General features: G+C 44.1%; 1 protein-coding gene and 1 long non-coding RNA gene across 2 annotated transcripts in view; one reads left to right on the top strand and one right to left on the bottom strand.

The window, feature by feature from the left end:
- The window catches only part of YES1 (YES proto-oncogene 1, Src family tyrosine kinase), a 52,749-nt gene extending 50,190 nt beyond the window's left edge, over positions 1-2,559 (bottom strand). Inside the window, exon 1 of the mRNA XM_075084779.1 lies at positions 2,320-2,559. The gene's annotated coding sequence lies outside the window, so the exon portion shown is untranslated. The remainder of the gene's footprint in view (positions 1-2,319) is intronic.
- A 54-nt stretch (positions 2,560-2,613) lies between these two features.
- LOC142053323 (uncharacterized) lies at positions 2,614-15,358 on the top strand. The gene is made up of 3 exons (XR_012659175.1): positions 2,614-10,917; positions 11,477-11,527; positions 14,442-15,358. It is a non-coding gene; the product is annotated as an uncharacterized LOC142053323 (long non-coding RNA).
- Positions 15,359-16,472: the final 1,114 nt, after the last annotated feature.

Below are 16,472 nucleotides of genomic sequence, written 5' to 3'. Positions count from 1 at the left end.
AAACCTCAACTGTGAACTGCAGTTTTTCAATAATTCTGTTACACAGTATGCAGCACACCAAAGATTTATTACATATTTTTCTAGCAATTTAAAATAACATAGCAATTTAAATATACTATTTTGCTCATTTGTTTCATAGCCGAAGAAATGCTGTTAGGTAATAAATATTCCCCTGAAAATCTCTCTTTATAATATGAAATACAGATTAAAGGTACTACTCTCAGTCCAAATGAAGTTCTTTAGATTTCAAACAGCAGTACTGGGGTCCAGATATTAAAAAGTTATTGAAAACAGGACAAGTAGTTCTGTGAGCAGCAAAACCAGAGAGGCCCCATTTCCTGCATCAATTTCCAGCTTGAGATAAGTGTTGTCGTGAACTCTCTGGTGTGGAGGTTAAGAGCTCTTTTTCTACCTGGTTTCTTTACTTTCACGAATTTTGTAGGAATTGCTCACCTGAGAGACCTTGGTTGCCAAATTTGTTTGAAATCAGCCAACAGCCAGAAGAGTTATTAGAGGGACTGACGGGCACACAGGTGCTGCAGTTGCACTTGAGCTGCACCTCCTGAGAAAATAAAGCTAACAAAACCCGTGGAATAATTACTGACCATCTTTACCAGCTATTGTCACTGTTTTACACGCCTGGTATCGTTTTACACGCCTAGTATCATTGGATCTTTTTTGAAATTCAGCACAGTGCCAGCGCTGCTGTCTTTCTGTTCCTATCGCTGATGCCACCTTGTCCCAAAATTAACCCCAACACCCTGGCTGTGCAAAACACACCACCCATAGCCTCTGCTCTATGTGGCAGGAACCTCCTATAGCTAAATTTACAGACATGCATAGAAACAGGAGTGGAAGCGGGTTTTTTGTTTGGATAGGAACAGTTCTTACATCTACGAAGCCTGCAGAAACAGAGTTATGGCAAAAGTGTACTGCCTACTGCGAGAGATACTGCAAGCGTAACTGACACGGCAATTTTATTAGAAATCCCTCTTCAAGGGCATACTTTCCAAAAATGAAAGAAAAAGACTATGAGGTAAACTTTTGTATCTTGCTTCCCTGAGTAAAGGTCAATTTCGCTTGCAAAATTCACCTGAAATTTCATTCAGTTGTCTATAAATTATTAAGAGAAAGACAACACACCTTCCGCGGCAACATGCTCCAGGTTTTAAACTGGTTTTGGATCATCCCGCCAGTTTAAGAAAATAGAAGCATCTATTTTTTTAATTAGCAACCAGCCTCTGCTTAGGGTTAAATCCAGCAGGTATGCCCGAAAACACCTTCTTAACAACCACAGGGTTCGGAAATATTCATAACCTAGTTTTCCCAGCGCAAAGTGGCCCGTACCCTGGTGCACACCAGACACCTGGAAGGGACCGTTTCGAAACCAAGGCGATAAACCAGTGTATTTGTAGCACTGTGCGGTGGAGAAGACACGCTAGCCCTCACCCTGCGGGATGGGCGCACAACTTCACGCAGCGCCAGCCTGCGGGTTCAACGCGGCGCAGAAAGTTGCGCGCAGCCTCCGCAGGAACGGGGGCCTGCGTGTGTCCAACGCGTTCTTTCTTTGAACCGTAAGGAAGACGAGGAGGCTTGATGAAGTGCGATGACTGAACATCTAAATTAATGACTCAGAAATGTAAAGCAGTCGTGTTCCTGCTCGATGTAGGGATACAAACCAGAACAGCGAGGAAAAAGAATATTATTAATAGAAAATGATTCCACGCAGGCCAAGCTACAGGCGACTCGTGAAGCAATTTCCTGAATTTCGCCCCTTCTACACCCTGCGGCCGGCTGTGCCGGCGCCGGGCTGCCCGCGCCCGGGAGCCGAGCCGGGACCGGCTCACGCCGAACACCGAGCCGGGCGGTGACCGCCGCCACTGGGGACGGAGCGATCCCGGGAGCCGGGCGGGAAGGGCCCGGGAAGGGAGGGAGGCCGGCGGAGGGGGCGCGGCGGCGGCCGCCTCCCCTCACAAACTTAGTTCCCCTCCGTCCGCCCCCCACAGCCAGCCCACCCCGGGCACCGCGCAACGCCGCGGCTCCCGCCCGCCGCCCCCCGACCCCCCGGGCGGGGGCTCGGGCCCGGAAGAAAGTTGCCGATAAAGTTTCTGTAGGGGAAGGGGCCGGGGGTGAGGGACGCCTCCCCACCACCACCACCTCACACCCCACCCCGGGGCGCGGCGGCGGCGGGGCCGCCCGGCGGGGAGAGGCCGGGGGCGGGCGGCCAGGGCCTAGCGCCTCGGCGGGCGCTGCCGCCGCCGCCATCGCGGCCGCCTCTCCCGCGGGGCGGGGGGAGCGGGGACGCGGCCGGGTCCTCACCTGCCTCTCTTCGGCGTGGCGGGTGGGAGAAGGAGGGGGGGAGGGAAGGAAGCAGGGAGCCCCCCCCGCTCCTCCCGGAGCCGCGGCGACCCGGGGAGGGAAGGGGGGGAGGAGGGGAAGGGAGGAGGGACGAGGAGCAGGAGGAGGGAGTCGGGCGCTCCGGTACGTGCGGGGAGCCAGAGCCTCGCTGCGGGAGGAGGAGGAGACTCCCCGCCCCTACGGCCGGGCTCTCCGGCAGGCACGGCGGCCCCTCCTCCGCGCTTCGCCCACGCCCACGCCCCCGCCCCCGCCGCCCCGTGCGCTCCGGGCCAGGCTCGCCGCGCCTCCCGGCCGGGGTAGCGGCTCCACGCCCGAGGCGGAGACCACGAGGAGGAGCCGGGCGGTCCCCGCGAAGTGGGGCTGGGGGTGGCGGACCCCGCAGTCCTCCTCTTCCTCTTCCTCCTCCGCGCCGGTGCGCACGGAGCCAACATGGTGGAGGCGAGCGGAGCGGCCGCTCCCCGGGCGGCCCCGCGGTGCGGAGGGAACCGGGGCTTGCGCTGCGTGGCGGCTTCGGGGCCGAGGCGTGGGCCCGGGCTCGGCCAGAGCAGCCGCCGCCCCCCGGCCCTGCCTCCGACGCCTGGACCCGAGGGGGTCGTGGGACCTTCGTCGGGGTAAATGGGGGTGGGGGGCCGAGCCGCTGAGCTGCCGCCGCCGTTTCCCGCCGTGCCGGGCGGGTGAGCTCGGTAAGCCTCTCTCGACAGAGAGAACCTGAAATATTCTGGCAGCAGAGCGCTTCTGCGTGGCGCGGCAAAAGCGAACACAAATTACTTTAAAACTCCTCAACCGGGTATCTCCAGGTGGGCCGCGGCTTAGGCTCGGTAAATTTGATTTCTTCGGGTCAAAAGAGAGGCAAAGCGGTCCTTCCGACGCGTGGGCGCTGCGGGGGGGCCGGGCGCTGCGGCGGCGGGCGCGGGAAAGCCCGGTGCGGCACCGCAGAACGAACCTGCCGCCCGAAGGCTGGGCAAAGAGCAGGGCTGTAAATAACGCGCCACTCACCCCGTGGGATTTTATGTTACGGGTTTCCCGCTCGCTGCAGCTCCAGAAATCAGAGTTTTGCATTTTAAGTAATAAAAAATTGGATTTGTGTCAAGGTGGGCTTCATGGAGGAGGGTCGCTCAGATGCATCTGGCCTTCAGAATCGCAGACTGCAGGATGAAGCGAAAGAAAAGAAAAAAGAAATAATCCTGAAGTTTACACGGGCAAATCGGCAGTTCTCATTTAGGATTATCTTTGACTGTTTTCAGCTCTCTAGTAGCCAAATTCGGCACTGGAATAGCGTTTACTTCTCTTGCCTCTTTATTTGGTTCCAAGGCTGAACATAAAGCAGTAATTGTATTGATCGCTAATGGTAATCTAATCTAATATATATTTAATATTAAAAAAAAAATCAGAACAGAATGTCCAATTAATCTTCCAGGCAATGCTGTGGAGTAAAGCCATTTGTATTTTTAATTTAAGATAAAGCAAATACATGTATTTGCTTTTACAGGACCATAAATACACTGAGCAGTTAACAAAATATAAAAAAGCAAGAGTGTTTTAGATTTGGAGATTCGTTACCATAAATCATACTCATGTAATCCTGTTAGAGTGGTGGAGTTTATCATGTTTCTGTTGTGTCAGGAGCCTAAATCACATTATACAGAATTGATTTTTAATTTAGAAATCAACAGCGAGTTTTACAAATTGACCTGGGCGATGAATTACTTACCCGAGGAGGAGTGTTTGCAGACTGGTCAGAGCTCTGGGTCTGCCACGGCTTCACGGCACCGGCTGAGCTTACGTTAGTCTTGAGCGAGAGCAAGGTTTGACCTCCATTATTAGTTGTGGGGTTTTTTTATACGCAGGCAAGCATTGCTGCATGGCTCATTTTACAGTACAATGGTAAAACTTGCATTTCTGAAAAACAGAATGAGCCCAAAGTGTGTCATCACCTTCATTAGGTTTCAAAGTTACTCTTTTTTCTTAAGAAATTTTTCAGCATTGGGATAAAGCTTTATAGTTGAAGGAATATTGGCTCTTGCCAGCTGTCACCGTAATTTGACTTCTAGGTTTCAGGCCCAGGGTTGATGGGTGGGATTACATAGCTGTCCTTTCTCCCAGCAGCTGGCTGTGCCTGCATGGTACTGAAAGGTTCGCTGGGATTCTCAGTCCATTGCAGCTCTCCCATTGCTTTCTCTCCTTTGCACTAATATAAGGAATAAATTGGTGGGTTTCTGAAAGGCTGAGTTGTTAACCATGGCCTCTACTTGCTGTTGTACGTGTGCTGTCGGCTGCCACTGATAGTACCGGGGCTGCGCCAATGATCAACTTTGGTCAATAGTGGAGAGACCAGCGTGCTTAATTCCATGCACAGTGTGATTAAAATAGCAGAGCAGTTGGGAAGAAGACGAGATGGCCAGTCTCATAACTGAGCACAAGCTCAGACCCACACCATATGGGGGTGAAAGAATAGATGAGGGTTTGAGTCTGGAGTCTTAGAGGCCAGACATGCTTTCATCGCAGTGGAAAATTTGTCTGCTTCTTAAATTGTCTTGCACTTGTTACTGACAGTCTGAGCGTTCCTCATTTTTGTAAGGAAACGTTGAACAGGTGACTTAAAACCATCAAACTGCTGGTGGTTCAGTCCATTTAACCCTGCACTGGAGGGGACTCGGGGCAACATTGCCGCCATCTGCCTGCAAGCCAGCCTGCAACCTGGCACCACAGTTTACCCCGATAGAGCTCCTTTACGCTGCTGCTCTGCTCTAACAGTGGGTTCCCAAATCTGTTGCAGTGCTGAGAGTGCTATGAGCCCTGCAGGTGGACTGACACCGCTCAGGAGGCATCAGCTGAAACTGGCACCAGTCTGAGCTGCGAGTCAGCTAGGGCCAGTGCCTCCTTTTAGGAATTTCCCATCCCTTTTATTCTTTTTGTTTGAATTAATATTTTTGACTTTGTCCAGGAAGGGGAGGGAGGAGCTGCCCTCGTATGCTTTGGCATGGCTGGAATATGGTGTGAGATGCTACTGCTGTAGGGGTTCGTTGCTCCTGTTTGCTGGACAGTTTCCCAAATAGCCCTTCAGACAGGCTCAGCATTTACTAACTCCTCAGCTGCATTGCGTTTTTAGCTGACATTAACATAATCTTAAAGATTTGTGCAAATAGTATATGGAGAACTCCTTCCTTGATGTAGGCTATCTTTGAAAATTCTCATATATTTGAATTAATTTCTAAAGAAGGTGATAATTTATACACTCCTTAATGTTTTTTTTTGGTTCAAATTACTCAACGATTGGTAGGATCATGTATATATATTATGCCAAATGAAGTATTTTTAGGGTTATGGGGGGAATATAGGTATAAGAGCAGAAAGAAAGAAGGAGGAACAGAGGAACAGAGATGGACGAAGGCAGACCGAGATATTTCAGGCATTGATACGGGTTCAGTGATTTGTGATTGGGGAATAGAGGACTTGTATCCTGAGATTTTGAAGGAGATGGACAGACTGATTTTCTGGTGAGCTTTAACAGTACATGCCAAAGGTTAATCTATGGTACACATTATAGTAACTTGGAAACAATGAGACGTTGTTGAAAACACTTGTTGGGATTCTACTCCAATAAATTGGAATAAACAGAAAAATATTGTGGTGTTTCATGGTCTCCTGCAAACAATTTTTTCTTTTAAAAGAAATAAAATGTTTTGCTGGACCTAAATTCATTCCTTTATTTTGAGAAATAACTATGGTAGTTAAGGTCTCATCCGAGCTGTCACTTACTCTTTAAAAGTGTGGATAATAATGACATTTTATAGCAGCATCTCTCAAAAATCATGGGCCAAGTTCCCATTGCTCATTGTGTTGTGTGATCACATTACAAAAAGTGGTTCTTCTTGGAATTAATTAGTATTAGTCACATGCTTACTTCTAAGCACTTGCATAAATATTTTTAATAATAGGGAGTTCAGCAAATCATAGATGTTTCTTTTGAATCTGAATATTCTAAGTGCTACTGGAAAAATATGGGTAGTTTTAGTCATGTTAATTTCTTCAAGTGACACTATTAATAAAATCATTGATCTTTAAAAGTGAAACATCTTCCTTGGATATAATGCAAACTGCATATGAATATAGTGGTTCAGTAAGGAAATGGAGTGCTAAGCCCCTGCATTATGGATCTGTCATTGTTTCCTGTTCTGAAGCAAGTATTCTGTTCAAACTTTATGTTAAACTTCAAAACATTTTCATCACAGATGTCCCATTTTGCCTTGAAATGCTTCTGCATTTCTAAATGGGCAGGATCTTTGTGTTTGGTGTGCACACCTATTTGCAAGATTAAATATTCCCTTCTTTCTCAAACAGAATTTCTGTTTGATCTTGTGTAACATGACTCATCACTTGGGCATATAACACTTTTAGCAAGTGTGTGGAGGGTTATTTTTTTAAAAAGTTGATTCAAATGGTGTTTTTGAAATCATTTAAAGTTACTTTTGAAAGCATGCTAGGCTTTATCTTGGAAAACTGTCTACTTCCAAACCTGTTGCTATTTACATTTGTGTCACATCCAGTTATATCAGACACGCTGGATTACATTGTATAATGAAAGCCGTATTGCTGTACTCTAATCTTTATCTCTTTATATCCGATCGCCTTTGAATTACACATGAGTATTGCTTATGGTTACTTAAAATAACGACTGCTTTTGTTTCAAGGGCAGTGCTATATATGATGAATGCTTAACACTCAACCCTGCTTTGGCAGCAGCTACACATCCTGTATCTCTGGTTCTTGCATGATTTAATTTGGAAGCCGCACAGATATGTGCATTTTTTAATTTTTTCATTTAAATTTCATATTTGAAAAATCTGAAGCCTGTGAAATCATGCAGGTCCAGAAAAAAATTAATGCATTCACTTGGGCCGCTGTACTCTTCTGAGAGATTTGGAACATATGCTCTCCTCCTCACAAAGCAGGTCATGTACTTTTAGTCAGAAAGGAAAGGGACAAACAGTAGGAGAAAAAGAAGTGCATGTAAGTAAAGCTGGCCTGAACTGACTTTGGTTTTGAGATCACTGCCTGAGATATTGCTGTGGAAGAAACGCTTAATAATGTTGTTAGCTGCAAAATCCAAGTTAATAGAGCATATAGGGAGCGCTGCTGGGGGATTCTGCATCAAAGTCTCCTTTTTCCAGGGCACCCTGAATTTTAGCTGTTGAACACACATGCTGTTGCGGTGCTTTTTTACATGACTTCATAAAATGGAGCCAAGTGAAACATAATTCAACAACTTTCTTTTTACAAAGACATAGCAACTATATATGGAGTCTTAATGTGGCCCTGTGGGATCAGCCTTTCCTAATCAGCCTCCTCTTCGTCTGCACCATCATTCTTGTCGCTGCTGTATTCCCGCATCTTATTCTCCTCATCGTCATCGGTAGTTAGTTCTTATGTTAAGCCTTGCTTCAGACTCTGTATGGTCCTTTCCTCTGAGCTCCCACCCTGGCTAGAGATGGACAAATTCCTCAGGCCTGTATCCGGGCCCTTTATGATGCATTAATGCTTAACAGATCATCTGAATTTTCCATGCCAGGTTGTTATTCTTGCCCTAATGCTTTGAGGATAATTCTCTGTCACAACCCTGGGTACCAGAAAGCCTTCCTTCTTAATTTAGAGATGAATGTGATGAAGTTTATTACTTTGGGAATAGTTCCAGGAACAAAATCATCCCCTCAGTCCAGGATGCCAGGCAAATCCTTAGAGCAGAGCTTCAATCAGGATGGCGGTGTTCACCAGTACAGGTGGACATAACTGTTGTGCACAATTTAGAGATCTCAGAAAACCAGACAGCCATCAGATGTGTGGTTTTTTTCTCAGCATGCCTCTATCTCTGTTGTTTCTGCCCCATCGTCCATTTTCTCATCACCATTCCTTCAGCTGGAGGTTACAGTCCCCTCAGGTCTGCTGGCATAACTACAACTATAGTGTTTTTTTCTAGTTTTCCAGATCTGCCACATGACCTTAGTTTATATCCTCTAATAGTTTTCTAAAAACCAAGATTATATTGATGCAACTTTGCTAGGGAGTAATATGTATACAGTTGTGCTCACTGATCAAGGAAAGAGGTTACAGGCCAGGGAGGAGACCAGTGACTTCTTATCCTACCTCAGCTGCAGCCAGAACAGTCTGAATTTTCTGAAATTTCATTGTTTAGGAAAATGTGACTGCTTGATAGATGAGGAGAGAAGAGTGGTGGTGGGGAGTAGGAAAGACTAGGTGGCCGTTTTCCTGGTGTTTCACTGTTACTTTGCATTCATCTTTTTCAGTTCCCACCTTGCTCCAGGCAAATATCCTTTTGTTCCCTTATTGCTTTCTGCTTTGCTCCCCTGAAGCAGCTGCAGTCTCTTCCATTCTTCCAGTAGAATCTGCACTGGGGTGAATGAGTGAGTCATGAACAAGGCAGGCGAGGTAACAACTACTCGAAAAGAGGCACCTGTGGAAAACCTGATTTTTAAAATCTGAAAAACGTTAGAAGATGGAAAAAGCCTGGGTTTATTAAAAGCAGAGCTGGTACCCTTTCCAGTGGTTAATGACCACTAGTACTGTTTGTAAGAGTTTTCAGTTGCCTATAACCATCCAACTTCAACTTCTTAGGCTAAGATTGCTCTTGGCAATTGCCTGCCTCACTGCTCTGATGCTTGCAATGTGATAATCTGCAGCTTTCTCATGTCAGAAGGAAGCAACTTTGCCAGCTGATTTGTAGAGAAGCACCTCTATTTCCAAACTGGGGGCAGTCATTTGAAATTTAGCAAGTCTCTCATGCTGATGTCATGGGTATGCCGTTTGTAGTATTTGTTAATAATACATCCATGTCTACCTGGCGGTAAGTAAGCCTCTGCACTGTCTTGCTTCACATGTAGGGGCTTACTAGATCTAAGGTGAGTTCTCCAAAAACTCTATCTGCATATCCTCCCACAGGTCCTACTGGCGAAGGAGGCTGGAGATGCTCCGTTCCAAGGCTTCAAAGGCTAAGCCAGCATTTCTTTGCAATTAGGTAGGAACGCAGAGCTGGAATGGACCTCCCACCACGCAACAGCTATTGTGGGAAAATGGTAGCAGCTCTTCCCTTTTCCACCTCTTGCTTAAAAGGAAAAAACATACAAGAATTAATAAGTAAGGAAAACTACTTCCAAGTTGCTCCTCTTTTTGTTCCGCATGCTCCTGATTTGTCCTGCTGTTTTATCACCGTGCTTCTTTTGCATCTGGCTCTCGGGGGCAAAAAGGAGCAGAACAGAACCCAACCTAAGCCCCGCTCCATGAGTGTGGAAGCCAGTGATGATATATTACAGCTGCCCAGAAGCTTTTTGTTCATACTCTTCAAAAGGGGAAAAAAGGCTGCTATAAAGGTTCAGGAGAACTAAGTACATGCCTTGAATTCAGAACTGGAAGCTATAAAAAGGACAATTTATACTTTTTTTTTTTATTACTATTTTGAGAACGGAGAGTTTTACCAACATACATTTCTCTAAATTTTGAGTTGTTTTAAGAAACAGAGCTGGCAAGTATTCCTTTTTTGTCTTCTTTGTATATACAAGTAATTATCCTGTTGTTTCAGAGAATTCTAAAACTTTGGAGGGAATATAAAAATATTTTAATTTTTTTGAAAACTAACATAATATTTCACTATTTTCTTATGTATCCTACGTTTCATTAAAGAGTTTGGGGAAGCCAGATAACATTGCAAATCTGCTATTTTATTTCTCATGGAATAAATTGCAACTGATGGGATAAAAAAATACATTTATCATTCTTATAATAATGGGGCAATGCTAGTTCATACTATACAGACAAATGTAGCTAAAGAAAAGAAGAAAAATGTTAGCTAAAGAAAAATACATGGCATTAGAGATTACATTAGTATGGCTCATATGCTTCTTTCTTCTGTTTGTTTTTCCTTTCACTTTTGGTTAAAGTGGGATTTTCCAAAACACAAGAATATGCTTATCCTACTCCTCGTTCCTTCAAAATAGAGCCTATTGAAAATCAGACTGTGTGTTCTATATTGTCCCATATTTTTGCTTTTGTTTTCTAATTGGGAAGAAAAAGAAAATATGGAACGTTCCAAAATGTTTCGGTTTTAAAATGTGGGCTTGGGGACATCTTTAATGCATCATCATAACACAACTAGAAGGGACTCAGTTGTTCTTCATGGAAAATGTAATCCATTCAGGAACCCCAGATGACAGGGGAGAGAAATGAGAGACCTAAACCATGATAAACTCGTGATGAGTAACAACAAACCATCCCAAAGAAAAATATTTAGATTCGCTTGGATAGTTCAAAATATTTTGGATTCTTTTTTATTTTCCCAGAGGGACATTACATTGTTTTGGCATAACCAACTTTTTCCTGTGTAAAAAAGTCAATATTACAGGAACCACTTTTCTATTAAAAACCATGAACAGAAAATTCTGGAGCAGGAATAGAGGGAAGCAGTGAAGCCAAAACCAAGAACATTTGAAAATGTCCTCCCTAGAGAATGTTATGACCATTCCAACCTAGCCATAAGATGTTTATATGAAGGTAAGTATATTTCATAGACACCAAACATAATGTGATGAAATCCTTGTGGCATGATTTAGTACGTTTCAACACATTTAATATATGATGTTTCACAGAGGCACTCCAAAACTCTGTTTAAATAATGTGAAAGAGCTCTGGTGGAAGGCTTGGGCCTTTGAGGTGAAAAATCACATCTGAGATTGCACAACTGTTTTTCACAACTGGGCATTTTTAAAAAACTGAATGCTGCTTTTTTTTAAAAAAACCTCTGTCCACCAAGCAAAAGCCTGTATGTTTAGAAACATATTTTTAGCTTTAGAAACATACAGCAAAATTCAAAGTTATTTAATATTTAGAAATGTACCACTATGGTTCTCAAAAATGGGCACAAACCTCTTCCTAGCAACAGCAGCAAAGTGTTTTGGGGAAAGATATGGGATGAATTTTTAGGATACAGGTAGTTTAGGAAACAGGTAGTTTATACAGTATAAAAAGCCATTTTATAACTTTGGCATTGTAAAAGTGGCTGTGAGTCACTGACTTCCTAGAATTAATGGCCATCTCAATGTCTATTTTTAAGGGTAACTTCTGCGTTAAATGTGACAAACTTTGTCCTGGCTTCTGTATCACGGTAAGCTTCATCTTGACAATAGTGAGTAGAAGACAGAGCCTGTTATTTCCTATTACCCAAATTAATCACATGCTTTTCCGAGTATAATAAAGGATTGGTTCACTGAGCTTAAGAGCAGAAGTGACCAACAGACCAGCCAGTGTCTCTGAATATCTATCACCACCTCTCAGAGACCAGTCACTCACTGGTGTCAGACCAAGGTGTCCTCTGTTGATGAGAAGGCACTGAGAGGTGAGGAGTGCACAGGTTCGAGTGGCGTGGGCTTAAGGGACCAATGAGCAAGAAGAGCAGAGCAACAAACCAGATCAGGACCTCAATGGGTATTTGAAGACAACTGCTGGCATCATGCCTGTTGGCACTTGGGTGGTTTGGTCACCTAAGTTATATGATCTTTCACTTGGTTCTTGCAGTCACATATGGTTTTTTTGTTCTTCGTGTGCACTGTTTTCACAATGGGATGCTGGTCCCCATGGTGGGTCTGTTAGGTGCTTTCATAATAAAAACTGCAGTAATATAAACAACCCTTGCTAGTCTGACATGCAAAATGGCCACTAAGAGCTCTGAGCTTCATTACACCCCAGGGAATGCAGGGTTTGCTATTGAAGGGTCCAGGATTGTTGCAGATTTATGTTGGTAAAAGCAGAAAATGCTCTACTTGCTGCATGATGTTTCTGGGGATGTCTGGGAAGTCAAATTAAAATGGAACAGTGGATTTCAAAGCTGAGGGCTTCCCCTTGGAGCACTTGTGGCTCTTCACTAGCTTAAAGAAAATAAATTACGAATGGATTCGGCTGAGGTTTGAAAGGTATTTTAAGTGTATTAGGCTTTTTAGTCAACATCACCTGACAGTGTTGTTTATTAATACATTCAGTGTGTTTCAATATAATTTTTCTCATCTTTCACTGCTTTTGATGAGGATTTTTTTTTCTATAATGGTTTTGTTAGTCATTTTCTGTAGGCAGCTAGGCAGCTGTTGCTGCAATCCATTTATTAGTTGCGGTTGGCTCTGGATTTAACAAAATGCAACTGCACCCTCTTGTGGAAGCTAGTAAGTAGATTATTTTGGTTTCCTGGTACCATCAGGTTTATTTTTTCTAAACAAGTCAAATAAAAACAAATAGCAGAAGTGTCCTGAGGCCACACAGCAACAAAGCTTCCTGGAGAACTTAAAAAAAATAAGCTGCAACTTTGGAATGTCTGAACTCGGACAGCCTTTGAAGACAAAATTCTGTGGGGAAGACTTTTAAAGGCACCCTGGGAGACCTTCCTGCCCTTGGCTTTTGTGGGGATCCCTATCATAATACATTCTTCAAGAGAAACAGAGTTGGTATGTCTATATGCTTAGAAAAGGTACGTTTACAACTAGGTCTAAGGACAATAATTCAATATGAGTATCTGGCATGGACCTGAAAAACAGTTTATGCTCATTCTCTATATGTACAAATCCATGAACACAGATGTCAGTCTCCCTGTATTCGCTAATGGAAATACTGCACTTTCTTGAAGGCAAATACGCTCGTGAAGGGAGTAGTTTAGGCTGCACATTAAAGGTTTGACTTTGGACACTTGTAAATCTCAACATGTCAGCTTTTTTCGTGACTTCTGTGGACACTTTATTTAAAATAAGTGCATTTAAATTCATTAATGCATTTATACTCTGGTCTCTGAGGAGCAGCGGCAGGGGAAGCAAGAAATCCTTCAACTGGTGAAGCAAGTGTACTGGCATGTCCAACTCCTGTTCTGCAATATATGGGCTTGCTGAGAGAGGCTCATACAATATTTCCCTTACAAAAAAAAAAAAGGAAAAATTGTTCACAAGAAATTAATTTTTCTGCAAAAAAAGCCTCAAATTTCTTTTTTCACTGTTAGTATGAACACAAGGGTCTTCTAACTAAGATAAAATGAAATACAGATTTTTTAAAAAACAGTAATTCATCATGTCCTCCATAAACAGACACTCACTGATAAAAGGGTAAAAGTGCCCCAAAAGTAACAAGATATTTGTGAAAGTATCACTTTCGATGAGTACATTTTAAAGAAATGATACTGAAAAATTTGACATAGTTTTAATACACAAAGTATTCAAATGCATTAAACTTCCATGTAAGCAGCAGCTGGTGTTATGGGCCAAAGCACTGCTATTCTTTCTTAGAGCAAAGAATTAACCAAGAGCCTGCTCCGATGTCAATGAGAAAGCTGGAAGAATTTGTCTTGCTCTCTGCAAATGGTAAATAAAAAAAAAAAAAAAAAGAAAAAATTTAACTGTTATACAGCATTTGATCCCCTATGTAGAATATAATGAGGTGAGTTGGTTTGCATTTTATTGTCTGAACACGTTCTTGCACTGCCAGCAAGCATGTCTCACTGAGCGATGAAATACAACCTATCGACACCTCTGGGTGGGGTAACAGAATGCAAGATGCTGGTCTGAAAGTCGCATTTAAGGAGTCCTGGTCCTATACTAACATTGCTGTACCTGTGACAGGGCTTCTGCGCTTTCTGAAATTCCACAGCAATCATCAGAATGTTTAAAGTTTGTATTTCTACTTGTTTCTCTGTTGTGCTTTTGCTCTGTACTTTAAAGGGCCCTTTGCCATCCTCAGACTGTATATGTTTCTGCAGTCAGTAATATGGTATTTTACCCCAGATGAGGATATGATCCTCATTTTAATATCTCTATTGGATATTTGCACTTGTTCTGTACACTGTATTTTGTGTATTTTCCGCAGAGCAGCGGTGAGCCTGGCGCCATGCCCGCTGACCCAGGAGGAGCAGCTATGGTTGCAGGTCTACAGAGCGGGTGGTTTACGCGGCCTGGACGGCTTTGGGCTCTGTGGGCTATCACAAAGGGAAAGAAACAGGTCAAGTAATCTCGTGACTGTTGACATTATAATTTTATTACGTCTTTCCACAGGGCATGCAAGTACGCACAGGTGGATGGGCAAAAAGAGTTACGAGCACCCTCATGTATGGGAAAGCTGCTTCTTGGACCTCAGCGTAGATTGCTTCGTGCCGCCAAATGCAGAAGGGCTCCTTTTATCATGGTTCAATCATGGGAGCTTGCTCCTTCTCTGAAGCAAATATGGATGTGAAGTTTATGCAGCTGCATCCCTCTTTCATGTTAATTATATCACTCCAAGCGCTTCAGCTATGATCCCACACTGCAGTGCCTTGCGCTTGAACCAGCCTGCCTATTTCCCTGGGCGGCTGCCATGGAAGTTACCTCCCTGCTGAAATCCTGGCATGTTACCTAGTCCTCTGTAATCTGAGTTTCTTTCAAGCTCATGTACCCGGGATTTGCCACTGTAGCCATGCCTCATGTCTCTGCATGATTTCAGCTGATTTCCCAGTCTCCCTTGGGGAAAAGAACATGTCCAGTCTCATTTAAAAAAAACCAAAACATTGCTGAAAACCAAGGATCTGCAAAGAGATTCAACATCTAAATCAGTTCCCGTGTGGCTAATAAATAACGAAAAGCAATTTTCAATTCCTAGCATTGATGCCCCACTTTATGATCCTGAGCAGCTCTCAGATACAACCCCACATCCCTGGCCCCAGGCCCTCATCCCATACTCCAGATGCAACACATTTCCAACCCTAGCTTTAAACAGAACTTGACTTTAGGCGGTACTGGGCTTGCAAAATGCAGGAAGCAAAAATTTTCATTCCTTTCCACCCAGAACCCATAATCTCTGCCGTAGAATAGCTACAAAGCAGTGGCCTCCATTTCTCATTATAAATCCACTGTGCCAACAACACTCGTCATCAAAAGCCTTCTGGCCTTGAAAAATCCATAAAGAAACACAGATCTTCATTGACAGGCAACCTGAATCTCACCAAATATCCTGTCTTGCCCTCCAGCTTAAACGTTAACCATGGATCCCCACTGGTGCTCCAGTTAAGGTAATTGGGTGTTCCTGGCATTAGGCTTTGCAAAACTCAATGGTCAGCAGAAATCAGCTTTTCAGCTAATTTCTTCTGAAACCCAAACTGAGATATTAATCATCCCCTAATAGACGCAGCCTTCCCAAACCTTGCACGCGTCACTCAGCCTTCCCAGCAGAAGCTTTTACCTAGCACCATGCACCTTCCAGGGACTAGGAATGAATGCGACTTATTGGTCTCAGCATCGCTAGTGAATTTAAGATCTGATTGTAATCCTGGCTGCATCACAGGCCCAATCACCAACTCCTGACATCTAAACATCGTCCTTTCCCACAGTAACCCCAGCCCTTCTCCTCATGGATGCTGCAGGATCCTGATGAATTTTTTCATTCCTTGCTGTCACAAAAATGGGACAATGGCTGGGGGTGGTGGGGGTGAAAAGAAAAGGGCCAGTTTTGAGCCTGGAGTTAGGATGGGGATAAAGGTTTGGGTTTTGGAAAAGAAAGCATGAAAATCTGTTTATTTTGTGTTCCTACAAGAAGATTAAATGTAGAATGGGGACTACTGCTGGTAGGGGACATTTCAGGGTAACAGGACAGGAATGGATGTGGGTCCTTGCAATGAAGGCTGGAGTTGCAGCTGTGGGTTCAGAGGGAAAGGGCTGACCCAGAAAGGTAGCAGGGGGTGGAGATGCTAGCCACAACTGCAGATTAAACTCTGAGCTCTCATTAAAGCTGGGGCTGGAGTTTGGCCCTAACCCAGAGTTTAAGAGGGCTGAAGAGTCAGATGACTGCTGGATCCAAGAGGCACATGGCGTTAAGATGCAGACTGACCCTGGTAGAGGAAAACAGCTCACTGTTTGGGCTTGTGTTGGAGGGGATTGGTAGAATATATGTAAACGCTGTGGTTGGGTTAGGCATAGTATTAGGGTTTGTTTCACAGGGGTCTGAAGAATTCAGTAAAGCTCATGATCTTCTAAGACCTGTAGAACCTTGATGAGGAATGAAGCAAGAGTAGGCTGAATTTAAGTTCAGAGTAACAAAAGCTAGGTAGCTCGATC

This window comes from Phalacrocorax aristotelis, chromosome 2 (genome assembly GCF_949628215.1).
Source record: "Phalacrocorax aristotelis chromosome 2, bGulAri2.1, whole genome shotgun sequence".
Classification (NCBI taxonomy): domain Eukaryota; kingdom Metazoa; phylum Chordata; class Aves; order Suliformes; family Phalacrocoracidae; genus Phalacrocorax; species Phalacrocorax aristotelis.
Note: the sequence above shows the minus strand (reverse complement) of the source record. Positions and strands in the feature narration are given on the sequence as shown.